Source organism: Typha latifolia, chromosome 3, assembly GCF_019914945.1.
Source record: "Typha latifolia isolate L0001 chromosome 3, TyphaL0001v2, whole genome shotgun sequence".
NCBI classification, from domain to species: Eukaryota; Viridiplantae; Streptophyta; class Magnoliopsida; order Poales; family Typhaceae; genus Typha; species Typha latifolia.
The window spans coordinates 9,876,588-9,899,152 of NC_133088.1; the positions used below are offsets into that span (position 1 = coordinate 9,876,588).

Genomic DNA, 22,565 nt, shown 5'->3' on the forward strand with positions numbered 1-22,565 from the left:
AAATAAACTAACTTAACTTAATTTGACTTGACTTAACTCAAGTATGTTAACGGATCATAATAAAATATAACTTTGAAAGGAATTGTGGTATTTTTTTTATTTTATAAATAATTCTCTTTCTGAAATAGGATAGAATTTCGAAGCTAATTATTAGCCTGCTAGGATAGAGAAAAGAGGAAAGAAGAGACGAGAAAGATGGGGAGAGAAAATATATTTTTCGGAATTTGAATTATATTTTAGGAGAGAAAAAGAACAAAGGAAAAGAAAAGAGAAAAATTAGCTCTAACTTTCATTTTGTCTTTCTTTTCAAAAGTAAGAGAAGGAGAGAGAATATACCCTTTTTATATTTTAACAAGCCAATATGCCTACTATATTATATTATTTATTTAAATTTTTTAGATTTTATTAGCAAATTTAAAGAAGAATAATTAAATATCAAATATTATAGCTTGTGTTATATATTATAGCTCGCAGATAACATAACTCTGTGTTACTTTTATTTGAACTTTATTTATTTAAATAGTAATCTTATGGATGTTATAGCTTATGTTAGTTTATTTTAATATCAATTAAATATTATAATAATAAATATGCTATTTTCTCTTCTTTTTTTTTCCTTGTTAAACCATATAAAACTTATTTTTCTCTTTTTTTTCTGTCGATTGCATAAAAACAAGATGGGAGAAAATTCTCATCTTCTATTTTATTATTTGATATGTGAATATTGAAAATTTTGGAGAAAAATAAGGAGCAAAAAAAAAGAAAAGAAAAAAGGAGGAATCATCTTTATTGCAAGTAATTAATAAGAAATTCTTCTTGCTAGTGAAAGGACCACCATGGAAAGGACATCTACCAAAACCATGGGCATGCATGATTTAATACATTGTTCTATCTATCAAAGTCCAAACTATTATTTAATAAGAGAACTAACTTTCACCTACTTGAATCAACATTTATTTTCACCTACCGAATTATATAGATTCTAGCTAGTGGTCTAGCCTAGCTCTAGATTTTGCCTCCATCCTGCTAGATTCAAAACCAACAATTAATTCGTTGCTCCTTATGAGCAAATAGTTGGTGAGTAATGCTTAGTTGGATGATGATGAAAGTTCATAGCTAAATGTTTACAATTTTGCGACATAACACACAGAATTTAGATCATTGAGTGTGATTGCTCATAATTGTTGATGATTTTTGTTTTTCAGAAAATAGTCAAATAAATTTGTTCAATTTGTAATCTGATCTACTTTTTTTTTTCTGTGCAATAAATTTTCGTATAACATCCTATTATTATTTTGACTAATATGGAGGCAACCCTCCTAAATTACACAACACTACATTTCTCTGCAATTGATGAACTTATCAGCATGAGTCACAACGCTCTCCTCCTTCCTCCTATACCTTTATCATAAAACTGTTGATGAATTGACCCATCTTCTGTTAGCATTGAAAGAAAAACAAAGATAGGAGAACTTTCCTACATCCTCTTTTGGCTTTCTACTTTCCTTTATCTTTGGTTTAATTCTCTTTGTGGGACCTTAATCAGAGATAAACAAATAAAGATTATCTTTGTGGGACCCGATAATTAATAGCATAGCTCTGACACTTTAATATCTCCAACCACATTAGCCTGCAATAATAGCCAGGAAACCAACAGAGTGGAAGCTGGACATGCAGGACTTTCCATAATGGAGAGGGAAAGGAAATCGACGTGTTATTCACTCGACTACTCGTCTGGTATTCTCTCAATCCATCTGCTTGCTCATGAGTTATTAAATGTGATCATGAAAATAGATTACAGGTTGCTAGGTATTCTAGTCGCAATTCGATCTTATATATATATATATATATATATATTAAATGTTTTGAGACTAGAGATTAGGTGGAGCACTATAATGTAAAGATTAGCTTTAACTAATTTTATTTCATTAGTTTGAATACCTTCGTTAAACAATATAGTGTATTATTATATATGCCTTAGCATTTCCCCAACTTACTTTCCATCGCTACAAAACTGAAGGTGAAGTAAATGACGCCGACCTATTTTTTCTGCATCTCAACAAATGAGATTACAAGAACTTATGAACCATCATAGAATATACTCTCAATAACGAAAAGAGGCTTCTGAGCCTTGGGCCTTCAATCAGAGTCTAATAGGCAGAATAAGACTCCATAGAAAAAAAATGTTTTTCTTTAAAAGAAAGGCATGTAGGTATAAATTTCATTTAAAGGAGATAGAGTGACGGTCATTTGATACAAACTATATCCACTTGATTCAAGTGGTTGTATCCTGACAAACAAAATAAGATATCAAGCCTTATGGCTTGGAGAGGGAGAAGACCTCTCCTCTCTCCTAATAACTCAGGCTAGGAGAGGAGGGAGTAACTCACCGGCAGCATAGAAAAAGGTCCTCTAAAATAGAGGATAAAACTTGCACCAAACTGAGCTAGAGTTAGATAGAGTTTCTATTCATAAAAAGAATTGTTTTGTAGTGTAAAGTTCACTTTGGTTTTTGAAAATGGGCAAGTACAAGTGTAAATTTCAAATCCAATTTATACTTAGAATAGTATACATGTCATACCATAATTTTATTTTATTTTTGGAATACAGACAACTTCCTGGATCTTGATTTGATTACTTTATTGTATGAAATGATGTATTGTTAGATTTTATTTTCTACATTAAAACTAATGTGAGTGACACTATGTGTATGTGGAAGTAAAGTATATTTTACACTTGTTGGGGATAGCAACAAAGAGAGATTTTAATGTGCGACTTCTCACACAATTTCGAGGCTACTTGTTGCTTTCACTCTGTCTCTATGGCCTCGGGAGAGAAGATGATGACCCCTTCCCCCTCTCTACCCTCTTCTCCGAATGGTGAACCTTCTCGTTTGGAACCTAATTTGGGCTACACCTAGACTCCTAACCCTAGTCCTGGGGTGATGTGATTCAGACCACACTGAGTCATCTCGAGCATGAATACAACCTATGGGGATCTATTCTTATTTTATTTTAGTTGTTTCCTTCAGAAAAATAAGGATTCTGTATATTGCATTTGAATGCCCCTTGTGAATGCTTGTAGGTGTTCGCGTTGATAGAGAACATAATTTGTGTGTTCAAATGCACTCGACCCTGTTCAAACGCCCACGTGCGAATGCCAGAATACGTTTGCATTGACAGTGAACGCGAATTGCGAGTTAGTGAACACGAATTGCGCGTTCGAACGCGCTCGATCTTGTTCGAATGCGATCAATAATAATTCATTGTTTCTAGAGTTATTATTTGCCATTTTGGCTTGTTAGGTTAGCCTCTTAAGATGTTAATAGCAACCTAAAGGATCATTATGAATTAATATTAGTTTTCTATTCCTTCCCTTCCTCTCTACCCTAATTCTTCTCCCTCTTTGTTCAAGCCCTAGCCGTGTGTCATCTCAACAACGGTTACCTCTAATCCCCCTCAAATATCGAGTCTTCCCTCCTTGGGATCTCGACCAACTTCTCCCCTCTCATACTTATCCCATCAACACCACGTGCCACCCAATCCATCACTATTATCACCTCTCTTACCCCATCATCACCATTATCACCTCTCTTACCCCCATCATCACCATCACTCGTCACATTCACGTTCACCCCACTTTTATGTATTTTTGCCCCAGATATAGTCAGAATTTGCTAAAGGCATGAGTACTAAAAACGTAGATCAGAAAGTTACAGATCGACCACCACTAGTATTGTAATTTTTTGTTTACAGTAGAATATTTTAAGATTATTTTTCTCCGACTACGCGGACTATTTCACTGCATCCGAGCTTAATCGCATAGCAGATGCTCGGTTCAAATCAAGTGGTATCAGAGCCACCGTTCCTCGGACACTATGCCAACAACCAGATCTATGGCATCGAGACCCAATAAAGGCACCTCCGCTGAGGGGGAGGCCATGGAGACTATCCAATCATAGGCCAACCCAAACTCATCGGTCGGAACTTCTCCAACGACCTCCACGGTCAACTCAAATCTAATCAAGATGTTCGTAGACATGATTGAGACACAACGAGCCATGAAAGCATCGATGGAAGCCATGACTCAAGTCCTCTTAGGCGCACCAAGGGTATGGCAGCGATCGAGTTCCCTACTCGAGCCCCGATTGCACCACCGATGGAACCACATTTTTGCCAAGGGACACCACCTCCACCATTCCGTACCAAGCTGGAGGAAGATCATGAAGTTCCCATGGGTGGTCACACTAGGAGGCCCTTGCTGCCTACACTAGCCAAAAGGCAGAATGTATCACCACCAATTTTTCACTATGATCGAGCACCGAATCCACCTCTCCACAATGACGATGATGAGTGGACAGATTACGAAGAACCAGCAACCCCTCAACACCATCCTAGGGATGTTGGATTAAACTCGAGGGAAAGAAGGCCCAACTGACATGAAGAAGAAGAAGAACATGGCATTCGTGGAGGGATTGTTTGCCTCATCTTCCTGCCCTTCAACAGAGGAGATCCACTCGATTGGATTTATTGAGCGGAGCAATTCTTCGAGTACCAAAGAACACCTAATGCACAAAAATATTGTTAGCATCCGCTTATCTTGAAGACACCGCCATCCAATGGTACCAGGCCATGAATTGAGCTCAACCCTATCGAACGTGCGAGGAGTTGCTGATGCTATTTGCATCCGATTTGGACCCTCCAGTTATGCCAAGCTGCTCTCACCATGCTAACCCAAAGGACTACGGTAAGAGCACATTGCTTGAGTGTGGGGTTGGTTGGATTCCCAACTTAAGAGCACATTCATTAGTGGCCTTAAGCAGGACATTCAAGCCGAACTGAAGGCTGCTTGACCAACCACATTGCTTGAGACATTTGCAACAACTCAATTGATGGAAAAGAAGCTTCAAGAGCTTTGGTTGGCGACAAAAGGGGGTTGGAGCACCACGGAGTTTAGAGTAGTGCCTCGGCAAACTATAACCGCACATCATGTATCAATAGCTCCATCGAGGACAACAGGTGCAAGATTACCTCCACGGCACAATCAGAGGTGATGGGACCTCTCTGAACTACCACGAGACCTACACTAGCCCAAGTTGAAGAAAGAAGAGCTAAAGGGCTATGTTTTAATTGTGATGAGCGATTCACTCCCGAGCACAAACTTGCCCAATTGGCAGCCATGGTGATGTTGTTGGACGATGCAGAAGATGAGGAGGAAGAGGAAATAGTGGAAGATGAACTAGAGGACTTGGCAAAAGATCAGGAAGTCTTGGAGAGCAACGAAGAGGTCCATGCCAAGATATCCATGCATGTCTACACTAGTGCTAACGCACTTTGGACTCTTCGGGTCAATGGCACCATGAAGAATCAAATAGTGAGGATCCTCATCGACACCGGGAGCACCCACAACTTCATGGATAAGCATGTGGTCAAGAAGATAGGAATGACTATAGACGCTACCTCTAGATTCGATGTAGCTTTGGGAGACGGCACGACACTCCGGGCGAATGACGTATGCCGAGGGGTTTGTTTGAAGATTCAAGGCAATTCCTTCACCTTAGATCTTCACCCCTTGGCCTTATAAGGAGTTGACATTGTATTGGGGACTCAATAGATACAAGGTTTGAGCCCGGTGACCTTTGACTTCTCAAAAATGTGGATGGACTTTAAATAAAATGGCAAATGAGCGCAGTTAGATAGAATTCGACCGCGACTTGGAGCCCAACTTTAGCCGATGGTGGGACTGCCAAAGGCCGGATGCCATGGACTTCTATTGCAATTAATCCAGAGTCAAGTAGACCATACAAAGGAAGAAGTACCCGCTAATTTGTTCGCCTTATTGAAGGAATTCAGTGTGTTTGAGGAGCCACACGACATGTCGCTAGCTTAACCCCAAGAACTGCATTGTGATTACTCTAAAGCGAAACCGGCTAATGTGCGGTCCTACTAGTACCCATTTGTGCAAAAGGAGAAGATCACAAGGCTTGTCAAGTAGATGATGGACAATAGAATCATTCAACCGAGTCGGAGTTCGTACTCATCACCGGTGCTCCTATTGTAGAAGAAGAATGGAACATGATGATTTTGTGTGGATTATCGTGCACTCAATGCCATCACGGTGAAGGATAGGTATCCCATCCCAGTTATTAAAGAACTCTTGTATGAGCTCTAGGGGCCTCTTACTTCAACAAGTTGAACTTGCGAGCCGGTTACCACCAAATCTGTGTGAGGCCCGAGAATGTGCACAAGATCGCATTTCGCATACATGACGGGCATTATAAATTCAAAGTCATGCCTTTTGGACTCACTAATACCCGCTCCACTTTCCAAGTGTTAATGAATGACATCTTTAGGGCGTTATTGAGGCAGTTTTGCTTGTCTTCTTTGACGACATCCTTGTGTATAAGCCGTTCATGGAGAGAACATCTTGTTCACCTTCGCAAAGTATTATAGATTTTGAAAAACAATGAACTGAAGGTGAAGGAGTCCAAATATTTATGGGGCCAACTGAGAGTGGAGTATCTCAGCCACATCATTTTAGCAGTGGGAGTGGAAGCTAATCCCTCCAAGGTGCAAAACATGGTGTAGTGGCAGATCCCAAAGACACTGAAAGAATTACGGGGCTTCCTTGGATTGATGGGCTATTACCGTCAATTTGTTGTCAACTACCGCAAGATTACTGCCCCCTTGACATCACTACTAAAGAAAGAGGAGTTTCAATGGATCGAGGCAACAATGAAGGCCTTTGAAGAATTGAAGAAGGCAATGACCACAACTCCGATCATCGTGTTACTCGATTTCACCATATCTTTTATGGTAGAATGCGATGCATTAGGAACTGAAATTAGGGCTATCCTCATGCAAGAAGGGAGGCAGTGGTGTACATGAACAAAGTGTTGTCGATGAAGAACCAGATGATGTCTACAAATGAGCAAGAGATGCTAGTCGTTATCCACGCTGTTAACAAATGAAGACCATACCTCATCGGTCGACGATTCATGGTGCACACCGACCAGTGAAATTTTCCTTACTTCCTTGGGCAATGGATTCACACTCCGGCACAGCAGCGGTGGATGACAAAGTTATTGGGCTACGACTACAAATTGGTGTGTAAGAAATGAACTGAAAATTGGGTCATCGATGCACTATCGCGGTAACTCAAACTGGCCGACTTAGCCATGATTTCTATCCCGATCTTTCCTTTCCTTTCAGAGATTAGAGCTATATGTGTGAAAGATCTGAAGATGAGGGAACTGATGAAGAAGGTAGAGGAATAACCATCTAGCTATCTTGGGTTAGAAGTGAAGGACAGTCTACTACTAGACCGATGGTGAGTATGAGTATTAGCCAAACTCGAACTACGAGTGACTTTGATTCGCCACTTCCATGACACCTATGGTCGGGCATGAGGGAACCTTTAAAACCTGTTGACACAAAATTGTGTGTGGGTAGGGTTGAGAAAAAAGTACTATCCTATGTTTGAGCATGTGAAATTTGTCCAATGCGCCAAAGCGGACTCGATGAATGAATATTTATTTTCTATCCCTTCCCTTTCTCTCTACCCTAATTCTTCTCACTCTTCATTCAAGCTCTAGCCGTGTGCCATCTTGACGCCGATTATTTCTAATCCCCCTCGACTATCGAGCCTCATCCTTATCCCCTTAGCACCATGTGTCACCCAATCCATCACCATTATCACCTCTCTTATCCCAATCATTACCATCACCAGTCACCTCCACCTTCACCCCACTTTTGCATATTTTCGTCTTAGGTGCAGTCAGAATCTATGAAAAATATAAATACTAAAAACGTAGATCAGGAAGTTATAGATTGACTATCATTAGTTTTATAATTTTATATGTACGATAGAATATTTTAAGATTATTTTTCTGTGACTGCGGGGACTATTTTTCTACATCTCAACTTGATCGGGTAGCGGACACTCCGTTCATATCAAGGGGAGAATGCCAAATGGTCTGGCTCCCCTTCTCTTAGGAGAGGTAAGGCTCCTCCTATGGTTACTCCACGAGTAGCGACGTCTCATCCATCTTCAACTCTTGATCTTACTCAATCCTAGGTTAGTATGGGTAAGGGAACTCTGGCTAGAGTGTCTAGTGCTAACATTATATCTGAAGAGCAACTAGCCAAGTTTAAGGTGTCAACCACCAATGTCCTCATCATTGATCTTGATGTCCTTGAGGAGAGCAAAGCTGAGTGAAAAAATGTCTTATTTGGTAAGTTCCTAGGTAGAGCTCCTACTTTACATATCCTTAGATCTGAACTTATTCAGCAGATGGGGGCTGGCAAAACCTGTTCAAATCACGGATAAGTCAGAAGGATTTTTCTTTCTCTAATTTAGTAGTGAAGAGGACATGATTATGATTACCATCCTCACTAAATGCCCTTGGTTTGTTAAAGGATCTGTCCTTAACCTTACTAAATAGAAATTATATTTTAAACCAGTAGAGGAACATATCTCCAAAGTCCCTGTCTGGGCCTAGTTTATTGACCTCCATGAGGAATATTGGAAACCCCACATCCTTGTGGAAGTGGCGGCCATGGTTGGTAGACCAATTAGAATCGATGACACCACTATGTTGATGGGTCGAGGCAGTTACACTAGAGTTTGTGTCTAGATCAACCTTACCAAACCTATTAAACATGAATTTTTGCTTGGACCAAGCCTATTTGGCTATTGCCTATGACAACTTGCCTTCTATTTATTTTGTCTGTGGTATTGTGATAGAATTAATGATGCCGACGAGGAAGATGAAGGTGCAACCTCAGGTTCAGGTTGGCCCATCGCCTACCCCCATGTTAGCTAAGGGATGTGCTCCCATGGAAGTTTCTATGCCTAATAACACTTAGTAGGATGTGTCTGATGCCCCTGAGTGCTTTCCGGTAGCCTTTGACTCTCTACTAGTCTTGTCTAACTCCCCTAACTCACCTGTGAGCCTCGCAGATGAGGATCAGGCTTACGGGCCGTGGGTCCTCGTTAGCTAACAACCAGCCAGAGGCATTAGGGGGGCCATGGAGGTTGGAATTGATTGGTAGTGCCAGGGGTGGAGATGGGCACCTAAATGGGTCCAAGGGCTCCCACCATCTCCACCCTGGTGTTAATTGGGCTCATTTCGATGGCGAACAATTGACTCATCCGATCTTGGTTAGACCGAGCTAGGTTTATGTTAACAATAACAATGAGCCTCCCATCTCATTCGCCTCGAGTCTAGTGGATGTGACTACCACTTCCTTGAGTCACGCCCATCATAACTCCTCTGAATTCGCTAACCAGCTAGCACATCAGTCTCGTTAAGTGGGCATTTTCATTATACCAACAAGCAAGCCCTTGAAACGATTCCTTTGCAGTCATTTCTGAAAAAATGATGGTTCCAACTATACTACATGTGACGCGATGACTAGTAATAGAAAAGCCACTAAATTTATGACCGTTGGGGGTTTTCAAGTCACCTATTCTATACCATTGGATCAGACGGGTTAGGAAATCAGCTTGGCTAATAACCCTAATATGGTTGAGTCTAGAGATATGGACCTAGACCCTTTCAACCTTTCTTCTCTCCAAAATCATGATGAAAGCCCTAAGCTATTGGCAACTCACATGGAGGCAGTGAGGAAAGCGCAAGCTTATCTCAATACCATGCCTTCCTCATCTCATTCTACTATGCCTAAGACTCTAGCAGAGCAGCCGAAAAACAAAGAAAGAAGTAATATATTGAACGAAGCCTGAAAGTTAAACAAACACATGAACTTCCAGATACTTTGCAAGCGTTAAAAGAGATTACCTAGAGGAAAAAGGGGAACATCCCAAAAGCTAGAACCAAAGCAAAGAAATCTATGCTTTGCCATGCGGCCGACCGTCCCTCTGGGCCAACAGAGGGAAGTAATTTAATTAGTTAATTTATGCATACAATCTTTTGGAATTGCCGTGGGGCTTTAAAGAGGGCAACTCACAGTAGATGCTTTGATCTTGTTCATACACTAAAGATTTCTGTCATTTTTTTGTTAGATACTAAAATTAGTAGATCTAACGCTAATATAATTGCCCACAAGCTTGGACATAATTGGGATTATTTTGCGATCTCAAGTCGTGCATTGTCGAGCAAAATTATCATGCTCTGGAACTCGATGGAGGTTATGATTTCTATGTTGCGTGCCTCCTCTCAAGCTATCCATAGTATCGTCACTTCAAAAAGAAAAAACTAATTACTCTTGGATGGCGTTAGGTATTTATGCCAGCACCTCCTACTTAATTAGAAGATTGTTGTGGGAAGAATTAAAATACTTAGGCTGTATTGATTTGCCTTGGATATGTGATGGTGATTTCAATGCTCAACTTAGTGCTAATGGTAAAAAAGGGGTTCACCCTAGAGACTAGCAATAGGGATTATGCTAATTGCATGAGTGGTGCAAATCCGGTCAATCTTGGCTTCTTGAGTCCCCTATTTTACGTAGTTCAATAATCATCTTAAAGAGGGTCGCATTTGGTGTCGGCTTGATAGAGCTTTTGGTAATCCTAAGTGGCTCATTTGTTCTCGTTTGTTTGTGTTACCCATCTTGGTCGAATGTATTCTGATCATGCTTCTCTTTAGGTACATAGCCCTTCTGCGACTAAATTTGCTAAATGCCTGTTTAGATTTGAGCATTTCTAGTTTGAGTATCCTTCTGTTGGCCACTTAGTTGTGTTAGTTTTTTTCCCTACTGCTAGTAACGGTTATAGCCCTTCCTTATACTCTAAGCTTACTGCTATCAAGCATAAGGTGGGCATATGGAATTGTTGTGACCTTGGCAAAATTGAGAATCGCAGTGACACCCTCAATCTTCAAATTCCCTCTCTTGAGCAAATTGACCTTGGGGGGAACCTTTGCTCTCCTTCCCACCTAACCTTACTTGTCCACATCGAAGCATGCAACATGCTTAGGCAGGTGGAGGTTAAATGGCAGTCTAAGGCTAGGGATAAATGGATCCTTTCGAGGGACAAGAACTCTCAATATTTTCACCTCTTGACCTTGATTAAGCGTCATCTATTCATTCCTTTTTACTTGATTCTGGTGAACAGGTGAACAACTTTGAAGCTATTAAGCAAGCTTTCATTAGCTTTTACCATCTTATTTCGAACAATTCTGATGATGCAACTATTACTAATTGGAATTGGCGTGGTTTAGTGCCTATCTCTAATGACTGTTATGATGATTTGATTGTGCCTTTTTCTGATAAGAAGATAAAAAAATATTTTATAGAGTATGCCATTTGATAAATCTCTGAGGCTTGATAGTTTTCATGCTGAATTTATATGAATTACTAGAACCACATTAGTGAGGACTTGTGCAATGCCCTTAGAAATTTCCAATCTAGCGACAAATTGCTCCTATGTGGAACCAAACCCTTGTGACCTTGATTCCTAAAAAACCTAACCCTAATAGAATGTCAGCTTTTCGCCCTATTTCCCTATGTAATGTGACTTATTATCTCCTCACTAAGATTCTGGCCAATCGGCTGAAGCCTTTGGCATAGATCATAACCCCTAGGCAGTCTTTCTTTGTTGAAGGTCAGTACATTGGTGACAATATCTTGTTAGTGCAGGAGATGGTGCACTCTTTAGAGCATAAGTACTCTCCCAAACCTTGCATGATTGTCAAATTTGATATGGAGAAGGACTATTATCGCTTGAATGGGCTTTTATCCTTATTACTTTGGAAAAATGAATTTCTCTTCCAAGTGGATTGGTTGGATTAAAAATTATCTTTCTAATGTTAATTATACCTTCTTGGTAATTGATAGTCTAATTGGACTAATGGTAAGTGTGGCATGGTTTGCATATTTCGCATGGGGAATTTCCTTTCACTTATCTTGGCACTAAAATCTCGCCGACTAGGCTTTGGCTGATGGATTGCACCAATATTATTAATAAATTTAATGTCAAACTTGCTGGCTAGAGGAATGCTTCTTTATCCCAAGCTGAGAGGTTAACTCTTATTAATTTCACTATTAATGCTACTCCCTGCTATAACTTAAGTAATTATGCGATTCCTCTTAATCTAATTGAGGATATTGACAAACATTCTAAAGCTTTCATTTGGCAAATGGGAAAAGTAAGGGCAGTCACATTGTTAATTGGAACACTATTAATTTGCCTAAGGAGCAACGTGGCCTGAACATTAGGAACCTCACGCTAGCTCGGCTAGCTCTCTTGAATCCTAAGGTCTCCGGTTTGCTTACTGAGAAAAATCTTTTATGGGTTCAACAAATGAGGGGTAAGAAACCGAGAACCAAAAGCTTGTCAAATATGTACAAACATATCTTAGATGCTATCCCTAGCTTGAGGGAGGGTTATACTAAATATATCAGTGATGGTAAAACCACTTCTATCATCAATGATCCTTGGTTATTCAATATGCCACTTTCTCTAAAACCAATTTACCTTAATATGGATGTAAGCTTTAGTAGAAAGAAGGTGGCTAGACTAATTCAAAAGGATAACTAGCATACCGAGTGCCTCCTGCTTTGATTTGGCAATCTAATGACTGATCATATTAAATCTTTTAAACTGCCTCGTTTCCCTGACATGATACGTGGGTTTGGGTCACTGATCCTAGAGGCTTAGCTTTAGTTAAGAATGCTTACTCTCTATTAGTTAACTTTTAGAAGTTACCTATTGCCCTAAGAATCAAAACATTTTTACTGAAGCTTTTGTGGAACCAATTGCCCACCAAGGCTAGATTTCTTAGCCATGGTTCGCCAATTAACCCTCTTTGTGATAGTTGTGGCAAAGATATTAAAAATGTGAACCATATTTTCTTACATTAGCCCAATGTTAAGAAGATATGAGATCTAAACATGACAGTGATCGACATCCAGCTGTCTTTCAATGGAGATTGGCTGGATGATGACTAGCTAACTGAGGGGGGAAACTTACCAATAGATAAGCAAATCTTTTTGCTTCCATCATTGCAAATTCTCTTTGGCAACTTTGGATACATATAAACTATATCAATTTCAAGAACCAACAATTCTCTGCCTATGATTGCTAGCATACTATAATAATGGTGACCATGGACTATTTTAATCCCAATTTGAAGGCCAAAGCTCTAGAAAGACAACCGCCTCAGTTGATTAAGTGGACCTCTCTGTTGTGTGATTGGGTTTAAGCTCAATTGCGATGGATCAAAAGACGCTAACATTGAGAGTGACTCCGAACAACTTACTAACTCCTTATCAAAGTTGATGGCAATCATTTTTTGCGGAATATCATCAAGAATATTCAACACCTTACCTACCATTTCAAAAAAGTTACCTTTAATCATATTTATAGAGAGGCTAACTCTGCTGCTAACTAGTTAGCAAACCAATCTAGGTTGACTTCTTTACCCCTTTTCTGGGGTGGCTCACTTATGCCTGAGCTTACATTCATTTTATGTTCAAATGCTACTGGCCTTCCTCATAGATGAGGTAGTAGTTTCTAATTTTTTGAGGCACTTTGCCTGCTATTAATACAATTTTAATTACATAAAAAGTATATTTTACACTTTATATGGTTCATCTTATAGCTTACATTCAAGGAGACTACGAGAAGGTCAACAAATAAAGAGATGAATCCAATCTAAAAGAGCTTCTTCGAATTTATACAGTAGCCCTTCACCTTTGTATCTAATCTTTTGTGATGTAATATTCTTTAAACCAGAAAAGGTTGAAAGATAGTTCTATTTGGAGTCCAAGTCGGACCCAAACATCTTTGAGTACTGCACGTCACGTTACAAATCTCTACTTCGACTTGCATTCAAGTCTACCTATATAGCATTGCTCTCCAGCTGATGGCTCCATCTAAGAGTAAAATAATAATCTGTCAAAGATCTTCACCTTTTTTTTTTCTTTTCAAACAGTAATTTGGGTACCTTATTAGGCTCTGGGATTTTGGACTTGAAGAAGTATTTTAATTTTATTAATTTATTCATTTTGTATGCCTTAACTTCTATTCCGCCCTCTCCAAAGTTTGATCCATTGGGTATCCTTTGCTTCATTGTATCACATTATTTTGGCCCAATAAGTTTAATTACATCGAGCCCGGCCGACCCATTAGTAATATTTTAGAGCTCGAGCTCATCTCAATGACTTGATAAACTTTATGAAACTCTTATATAAAGATCGAGGGAATATAACTACATTCTAATATATATATATATATATATATATATATATATATATTATAAAGAATATATAATAGTGGGTTGGGTTGTTAAGATCTAACCAAATATTAAGTCGAGTTAAATTGAGTCAAGTTAAGTTAGTTAGTTAGATTTATCTTATTATTTTAAATTTTAAATAAATCGAATAATCCGCATGTGGATCTGATCCGCTAAGTGTTTTTACTCCTATAAATAGGAGCGGACATGTGTCGATAATTATCATTGAATGAATATAAGTTTAGCCAACTTAATATTTTCGTCATTATTTTTACCGTAGTTGTTAGATTAATTTTATCTTTCTAGAAGTAGATCATAGATGTATAAGCATTTTTATCTTCCAAAGCCTAGCCATCTTCCTCCACTAGCAGCCACCCTATCTTATGGCCATCCACCACCATCTTTGGTCGTCCACCACCCTCTGACAATCACCGCAATGTCGGATATTTACTATTCTGCCTTATTTCGACCTTCCTTCACTATTTTATTTATAACTTTTCATTCAGATGTCAAATTCTCATGAAACTAGATCTATTAGAACCCTAACTTCTAAGGATACCTCTATATAAATTTTCACAATTTTTTTATGTCCAAATCATTTCAGATCTAGTTCGTAACATTAGTATCAAAGCCGACATTCCTCGAACAATGGTTATCATGCGATCTAAGATGAACGAGAAAAGAGCGACCATAGAGGACCAGAAACTCATCTCCATTCCTGTGGAGATTTCTTCGGTGCCCCCTCCACCACCAGCAACTATTGATGATGAGCCGACGGCGTGGACAAAAGCATTTTTTAAAGAATTTTGGGTTGAATCAAAGCAGAGATCCAAAAGGATAGCAAAGGAGATCCAAACCACCATTAAGAACTTGAACCATAACTTGACAGTAGTTCTCCTAGCCCACCATGGCCAATCTGCACAGCCAATGCCACCGTCAACGACGAAATCCATCCACCCACGATAAAGAAACCCAAGCCATGAAGGAAAGGATGAGCTGGTAAAAACCGCGGCCTCGATAGCTCTGGTCATGGTGGAGACCCTTCCGGCACTATAGACCCTCTTAGATGCCCGATGCGATGTCAAAGAAGCCCCCAGCAATGGGAACGATGCCATCTTCCTTAGCAATGGTGGAAGCTAGCGTGAAAAAACTTAGCTTTCCATTGGCTGCTATCAGCTACTCTTGGCCCCCATCACCACATTTGGTCTCTTCCATGAGACCCCTGCACTTGAGCTAGGTCAGTGGCAGCCATAGAAGGAGGCCGAAAGAGAGCCGTCAATGACCCTTCTCACTGCAGCAAAATCACAATAGGTGACCATGGGTATGGCATTCTAGCGACCACCAGCGGCCATGATCGGTTCCCACTAGCCGACTACAAGACCGTGGTGGCCACCGCAGCCATTGGCAACCACCATATGGTTGAACAAGACGGCCATGCTCATGGCAATATTGCCCGAGCGAAGCCATGTCATGGTGGCTTCCGCATTCCTCGTCACCACCAAGGCCCCGCAGCAATGGGACTTTAACCACCAACCGTAGCCGCCGGAGGCGAGGGACCTACCGGTGAGGCGCTGTAGTCACCGCTGTAGCCACATAAGCCTGATCTCGATATTTAGCTTCCACTATTGCAAGGACCACTTGGAGGTCGACTGCTAGTGGCCCACAACCTTGCCCAGTCATCGTCGGTGCCCATGTAGCCTACAACGAGCCTCTAGGTCGAAATCTAATTTCAGCCCTAGGATTATGTTTTTGGGTATTGAATAAGAGATATGAAGTGCATATATCTCGAGGCATGCTAAATTTTTGCGATCCAGTTCGATCAACTTGCCTGAACCTATTGGGAGGCCATGAGCACGACTAGGAGCTCAAGGACAACTAGTGGAACGAACTGATGAGCCTATGCTATCGGACTGATCGTATTTGCATGCAGACTCGTGGGACTACGAGTATGATGTAAATTAAAAGATCTAGCTCACATATTGGTCACCTTGAGGATAAGATGTAGAAAGCGTGGTGGATTGTTACAATCCAACCATATGGGTTAAGTCGAGTCAAATCAGGTCAATTCAAGTTAGTTAGTTAGTTTTATCTTATTATTTTAAATTTTAAATAAATCGGATAATCCGTGTGTGAATCTGATCCGTTAGAAATTTTTACTCATATAAATAGGAGTAGACATGTGTTGATAATTATCATTAATGAATCTAAGTTTAGCCGAGTTAATATTTTCATCCTTATCTTTTACCATAATAGTTAGATCATCTTTATGTTCATAACATGGATCCGCAAGGTATTTCTTAATTTTCTTTATGATGATGATGGTTATTATATTATTATTATTACTTCTACAACTACTACTACTATACTACTACTACTACTATTTGAGAAAAGGTGGAGGTAGACCTGATCATTGGGTGGGCTAGGTCAGGTTTTTCGAGCCAATCGAGCTTAAATATTTGTTCACGGCTTGACCCACCAATTATTCGGGCTGGGTTGGGTTTAGGCCAAGCTAGAATATTCTAGCCTATTAGCCAATTAGATATTGGGCTTAGGTTGAGTATAATGGGTCTAACATAATGGGTTAAATATAAAAAATATTATATCTTAGTGGGCTGAGTTTAATGGGCTTATATGAAAACATTTTAATTATCTTTCATGTGAACATACTTATATATTAATATATAATTTACTAAATATTCAATGTGGGACTAAAAATATTATAGGAATATGCATACATTATGGGTTAAGCCATAGATAAGAGTAGTGGATTAGGCTTTCGGGCCAGGCAAGCAAAGGCTTAGCCCATGTCATCTACTACCATCTCGAACTCGAGCTCGGGCAAAGCCTAAATCTGGCTTGGACCGGGCTTAGCCCGATTAAAATTGGGCGGGTTAAGGCTTAGTTTGGGTTGGTCGGGCCTAATGATCATATCTAGGTGGAGACAATATCTCAAATGAACACTTCTTATACATACTACTTGATTGAAACCGCCCATCTTGAGATGTATAGAACCACCTCACTGCTTGGACATACTACTCTCTTGACAAATTTGTTTGATACATGACCAGCTACTTAGTTAGACAGCCAATGCGATGTTCCTCCTCTGAAGACTATTCAAGAGTAGCTTAACCTTATAAGTCTTAAGGCAACTTCATCATGCGTAATGATTCCTCGTAATGCCCCTCATATTGATTTAATATCAGGAATGATTTATCCTCTCCATCTTTCATGATCTTAAAAGTGAAAACCATTATTTGCACATTAATGAGACTTTTGACGAGTTGCCACCATTGTATAAAAGAAGTGGTTATGCATAGATTCTTTTCTTTCTCTCCAATTAAATGATCAATTTAAGAATAAGGCAGCAATCCATAGGATTACAGGGAGGAGATGGCCACAACCTTTTTCCATAAATACTTCTCTAACCACAAGATAAATGTACTAAAGCATCATAAATCTCTACTTTTTGTACTGATCTGACTTGAGAGTCAAGTTAATCAAGTTCGAGTTAGTTAAATTTATTTATTACTTTGAATTTTAAATAAAGCGGATTAAACCTAATAAAATACTTGCTATGATTTTACATAAGTTCATTATCATCTTGGAATAAATATTAAGTTTATCTATTTTCTATTTAAGCATTTACCATTTTATGGTAGCAATTTTTATTTATAAAAATATATTCAGTATCGTCTAGTAGGAGATATTAGAAGCTGAAATTTTGGCTTTGTATTCTAGCCTTCTATTTTTTTTCCTTCTTTCGAGCACTAAGTTGTTTGCTCAATATTTTCTGAACCTTTATCAAATTTATCAAATATACTCTTAGCCTTTTGGAGTTCAAACTCTAAGATGTAATCTTTTGAATTAAATTTTCCCTCAACGAAACCTGTTCATGTAGATAACCAAGGAGATCAATCCTTATCTTGAAATCAAATTTCAAATGCTAATGTAGTTAGATAGCAGTCACAAATGATTTGAATATTGATTGAATAAATGTCAATCAATATTGAGTGCCACAATCAATATTCCTTAGCTATATCAGTTTTGTCCTGCAATGAAGTAGTCTATTGTCAAAGAATTATTATTATTTTTTTAATGTGGAGATAGTCTATTGTCAAAGAATTATTTTTTTTTATGTGGAGATTTTTATAAATCGCATCCTACATTTTATTTATTTTATAATTTATATCTTATTTTTAAGAATTTTGTAACTCGAGACCTCCTTTTTTCATATAATTCTCATTTAATATCCTGACGTTATTTTGATTAGCTAATGTTGACAAAATTACTAAAATACCTCTACAATTCTTTCTTATTTTTTATATTCCTCCACAATTTTTTTCACTACCTCCTTCGTCATTAGTATCGTCGTTGCCGTCGTCATCGCCGCCGTCACCACCTTTTCTCATCTTGCCCCCTCCCTCTTATTCTTCTTTTCTTTTTATTTTTCATTTTCTTTTCTTCTTCTTCTTCTTCTTCTTCTACTTCTTCTTCTTGGGTAGAGACAAAACGGATAGAAAAGATGAGTAATTTAAATATTTATAAATTATTTTATATATTATGACGGAAATGTTTCTTTTCTAGTATCGTCTAAGTTAATTCAGGGTATTAAATAAGAATTATAAAAAAAAAAGGTCGAGTTACATAATTATTAAAGACGGACTGTGAATCATAAAATAGAAAAAAGATATAGGGTATGATTTGTACAAATCTCTTTAACATAAATTGATGCAATAAAAGAATTTACATACAAAAGTAATATATGTGTTCTCCAATAAAAAAAACCATCAAGTTTTCAAATCTTGGTTATGAAACAGTCAGTTATTGGATGTTTAACTCGAAAATATTTAATTACTATTTAAAAGATCTCTTTTAATTAGAACAAGTAATAATTACAGTAAAACGCATGGGCACACGGAAATACTACAATATTAATGTGGAAAAATTTCTTATCAAATAAGGATAAAAAAAATCAAGAATCTCCTCTCTGAGCAAACCTAAGTAATATAAAACACTTATGGACTATATTTTATTACCCACAACTATCTCTTTAAGGGATTTGATTGACTCCTCTACATGTGACGTTTTTCGGGCTTGATGTCCAACATTGATGATCTTTTAAGGTTATTGTCTTGCCTCTATTAATCCTTAAGATATCAACTAGAGCATCTTCAATCAAGTGGGACTAAGAAGTTATGGCATTGATGATCACCCGCTACCTAACTCCCCTATTCTCTTCAAAGCTCTTCTAAGCTGTCATGATGGTCTTAGGAGTTCTCACCTTTTCACCCAAGTATTTTCTATTTATACTCTCCAACTAGTAGGCTGCTTTTCAACACTAATATGTTAATACTTTTCCAGTATGTTGAACAAACTGATTTGCTTCTTCTCCTGAGTATCTCCTAGAGAGTTTGGGCAAATTTTCTTTGAAGTTGTTCAAATAAGTTTCGAATGACCGAAGTTTGTTCCAAGGAGCTTGAATAAACTAGTTCACTTCTTCTCTTGAATATTTTATAGAGCTCTTAGACAAATTCTGTTTGATATTTGTTCAAATAATCTTGGAACAAACTTCGAACAAATTTCAAATGAACTTTAGTCTTTGATGCACTTGCTCCATTAATCTTTGAAACTCTATAATGCATTGTGTCACACAATTTATTTAAAAAAAACTAATAAAATTATATCATGATTAACTTTGTTTGGTCAGGAATTTGCTAATTACAAAACCTAACATTAAGACAAAGAAATGAAAGAAAAATATGCAAGAAAACAGATGCTATGGATGGAAAAAGAGCTAAAGTATACGATAAATATCTTTTATTGCTACTGTAACACCCTAATTTAAAAAAAAAATAAAAAAAAAAACCCTGACTGACGTGCGTCAGCCTGTCAGCCTGCCACCCTGCCCTTCCCTTTCTTCTTCTTCTTCCCTTCCTTTGTCGTGCACGCCACCCATCTCCCTCATCTCTTCTTCCCCTCACCGCAGCCCCTCCGTTCTCCTCTCTCTCCCTCGTGGTTGCCGCCAGCCGCCGAGCTCGCCGACCCCCCCTCCTCCGGTAAGCTTTCCTTCCCCTCCTTCCTTTCTTCCCTTCTTCCTTCCCCTCCTCGGCCTCGTGCTGTGTCGGACCCATGCCGTCGCCGTCCCCGCGCTGCGCCGTCGGCCTCGTGCCGCGCCGCCGCAGCCCATCAGCCTCTCCGCCTTCCCTTCGTCTCCTCCCTCAGATGGGGAATACCGAGGGAGGGTGGGTGGGTGGGGGGGGTTGTTTAACCCCCCGTGATCCCCCTCCCCCTTTTCTTTTGTGGGCTGCGGTCATACCGCAGCCCACCGAACCCTGGGCGAGCTGCGGTAAGACGTAGCCCATCGAGCCTGGGTGGGCTGCGGTCCGACGCAGCCCACCGAGCCCCTTGGTGGGCTGCGGTCCAGACCCCCAACCCACTAGGCTTGGGTTGGGTGGGCTGCAGACCGCAGCCCACCAACCAAGCCTCTGGTGGGCTGTGGTTGGACCCAGCCCACTTCGGCCAACCTTGTGGGCTGCAGCCCAATTGCAGCCCACCTTGGCCCCTTGCCTATTAGGTTAGGTTTGAGCCTAACCCAATACCCCTAGCCCAGCCCTTTGGGGACCATTTGGACCCTATAACCCCGTTTACTTTTTTGCACCTGATTTAATTAGCCTGATCTAGTATCATGTGAATTGTAGGATGACATAAGACTCGCCCTAGGAGACCCTTGACTCATGTAATTGCCAACCATAATTACGCTAATAAGATAATTGATTCTATTAGTTGGCTAATCTTACATATGACTTTACTTGCGTGAATTAATAGGATTGACACCGCGTGAGGAAGATTTTGGGATTCCGGACTAGCTGACGAGTTTTACCATACCGTGGAGACCCCCCAGGCGAGTAGAGTTATACAAATCTAGAATAACATAATTACAGTCATTATACCTGTCATGATACGGTAGGAAATGTCAGTATTAATGCATGCAATTAGTACTCCCTGTTATATCTTTTGCATATGTAGTTATTTATAACCTGTTCATCATAATATCATGAGGATGTTAATGTGTAGGATAATGCTTTACATGTGTCATGTATGGTATACCATTGCATAGATGTATGATTGCTGTGAATATGGAATATAATGATCATGATGACCATAACATGCTTTATACACGCATAAACACTGCACCATTTCCACCTATCATTAGTAGTCGAATTCGGACTAGGCAGTACCCCTACTCACTCAACCCAGGGTTAAGGGTAGAGTGTATCATATATGTCTATACTATTAGCGGCCTACACCTGAGGTCGGGAAGCCTGTGTGGCATTCAGGTAGTTATACTGCATAGTTAGGACTAGATTATGATGATAGAAGAACATGATTGTGAGGCGGGGATATAACTCTAGCGGTACCCGACGACGCAGGGTTAGGGCGTTTGTTGATGAGCCGAGGGCTCCCGATTCTCCCGCCGAGGGCGGTGATGATTTAGAGAGAGTGAGATATGGGCTTACGACCGGGGTCCTGAGTCTGATGGCCACAGACAACCGGTCACATGTAGTGTCGCCATACATGTGTAGGTGACATTACCGCTAGATGTGTATATATCCCCCCTCGATGTATGAGATGATGGATGATTGTTTCTTAAGAGTATTTACCCTGTGTGGTGAATAGCTCGGTGAGCGATGATAAGTATGATTATTGCCTTGGTAGACATGAGATGACTAAATTATTATTTTATTGCTATGCATAACATGTAAAACCTATGATTGAGATGTGTATGAAAAGAGATTGTCTCAAGCTTTATATCTGTGTGAACTTATCATAATACGTTTAGAAACTAGCATGTTCCAGGATAGTGATTGGTAATCTTTATCAATTGCATTGACTTAGTAAATTGTGGTAAGTCATTTCAATAAGCATATCGTTATCGTTAGCAAATATGGGCATACATTGGATATATACATGCGATGTCATTAATTTAGATTGTATGGATCCTACTCGCTGGGCTGTAAGCTCACCCCTCGTGGCGGTATTATTTCAGAGCTAGGGGACGCAGGTGCGGGTAGCAAGGAGTAGCCGCTTTTCTTTCCAGTACGTATATTAGTGTATTAAGCCCCTGCGAGGGTGTGATGATGACGTTGTATTTTTTTGGACTTTAGCATTGTATTTTGGATGTATATTTGGAAGGCTTGTTGTGGCCTATGGACTTGTACCCGGACTCTTATAATTGAGTTTATTTATGGTGAAATTGTGTTGTTGTGTGTCTTATGAAATCCTTGTACTGACATGTCATGTGATACACCGCGTGGGGGGATTTACCCACGCGGTTTACACGTGTATTTGGAGGTTTGGGTGTTTCAGCTAC

The 22,565-nt window shown here is 39.4% G+C and overlaps 1 long non-coding RNA gene across 1 annotated transcript; it reads left to right on the forward strand.

The window, feature by feature from the left end:
- The first annotated feature begins 1,633 nt into the window (after positions 1-1,633).
- LOC140784995 (uncharacterized) lies at positions 1,634-22,473 on the forward strand. Its single transcript, XR_012108359.1, has 2 exons — positions 1,634-1,737; positions 22,242-22,473. It is a non-coding gene; the product is annotated as an uncharacterized lncRNA (long non-coding RNA).
- Positions 22,474-22,565: the final 92 nt, after the last annotated feature.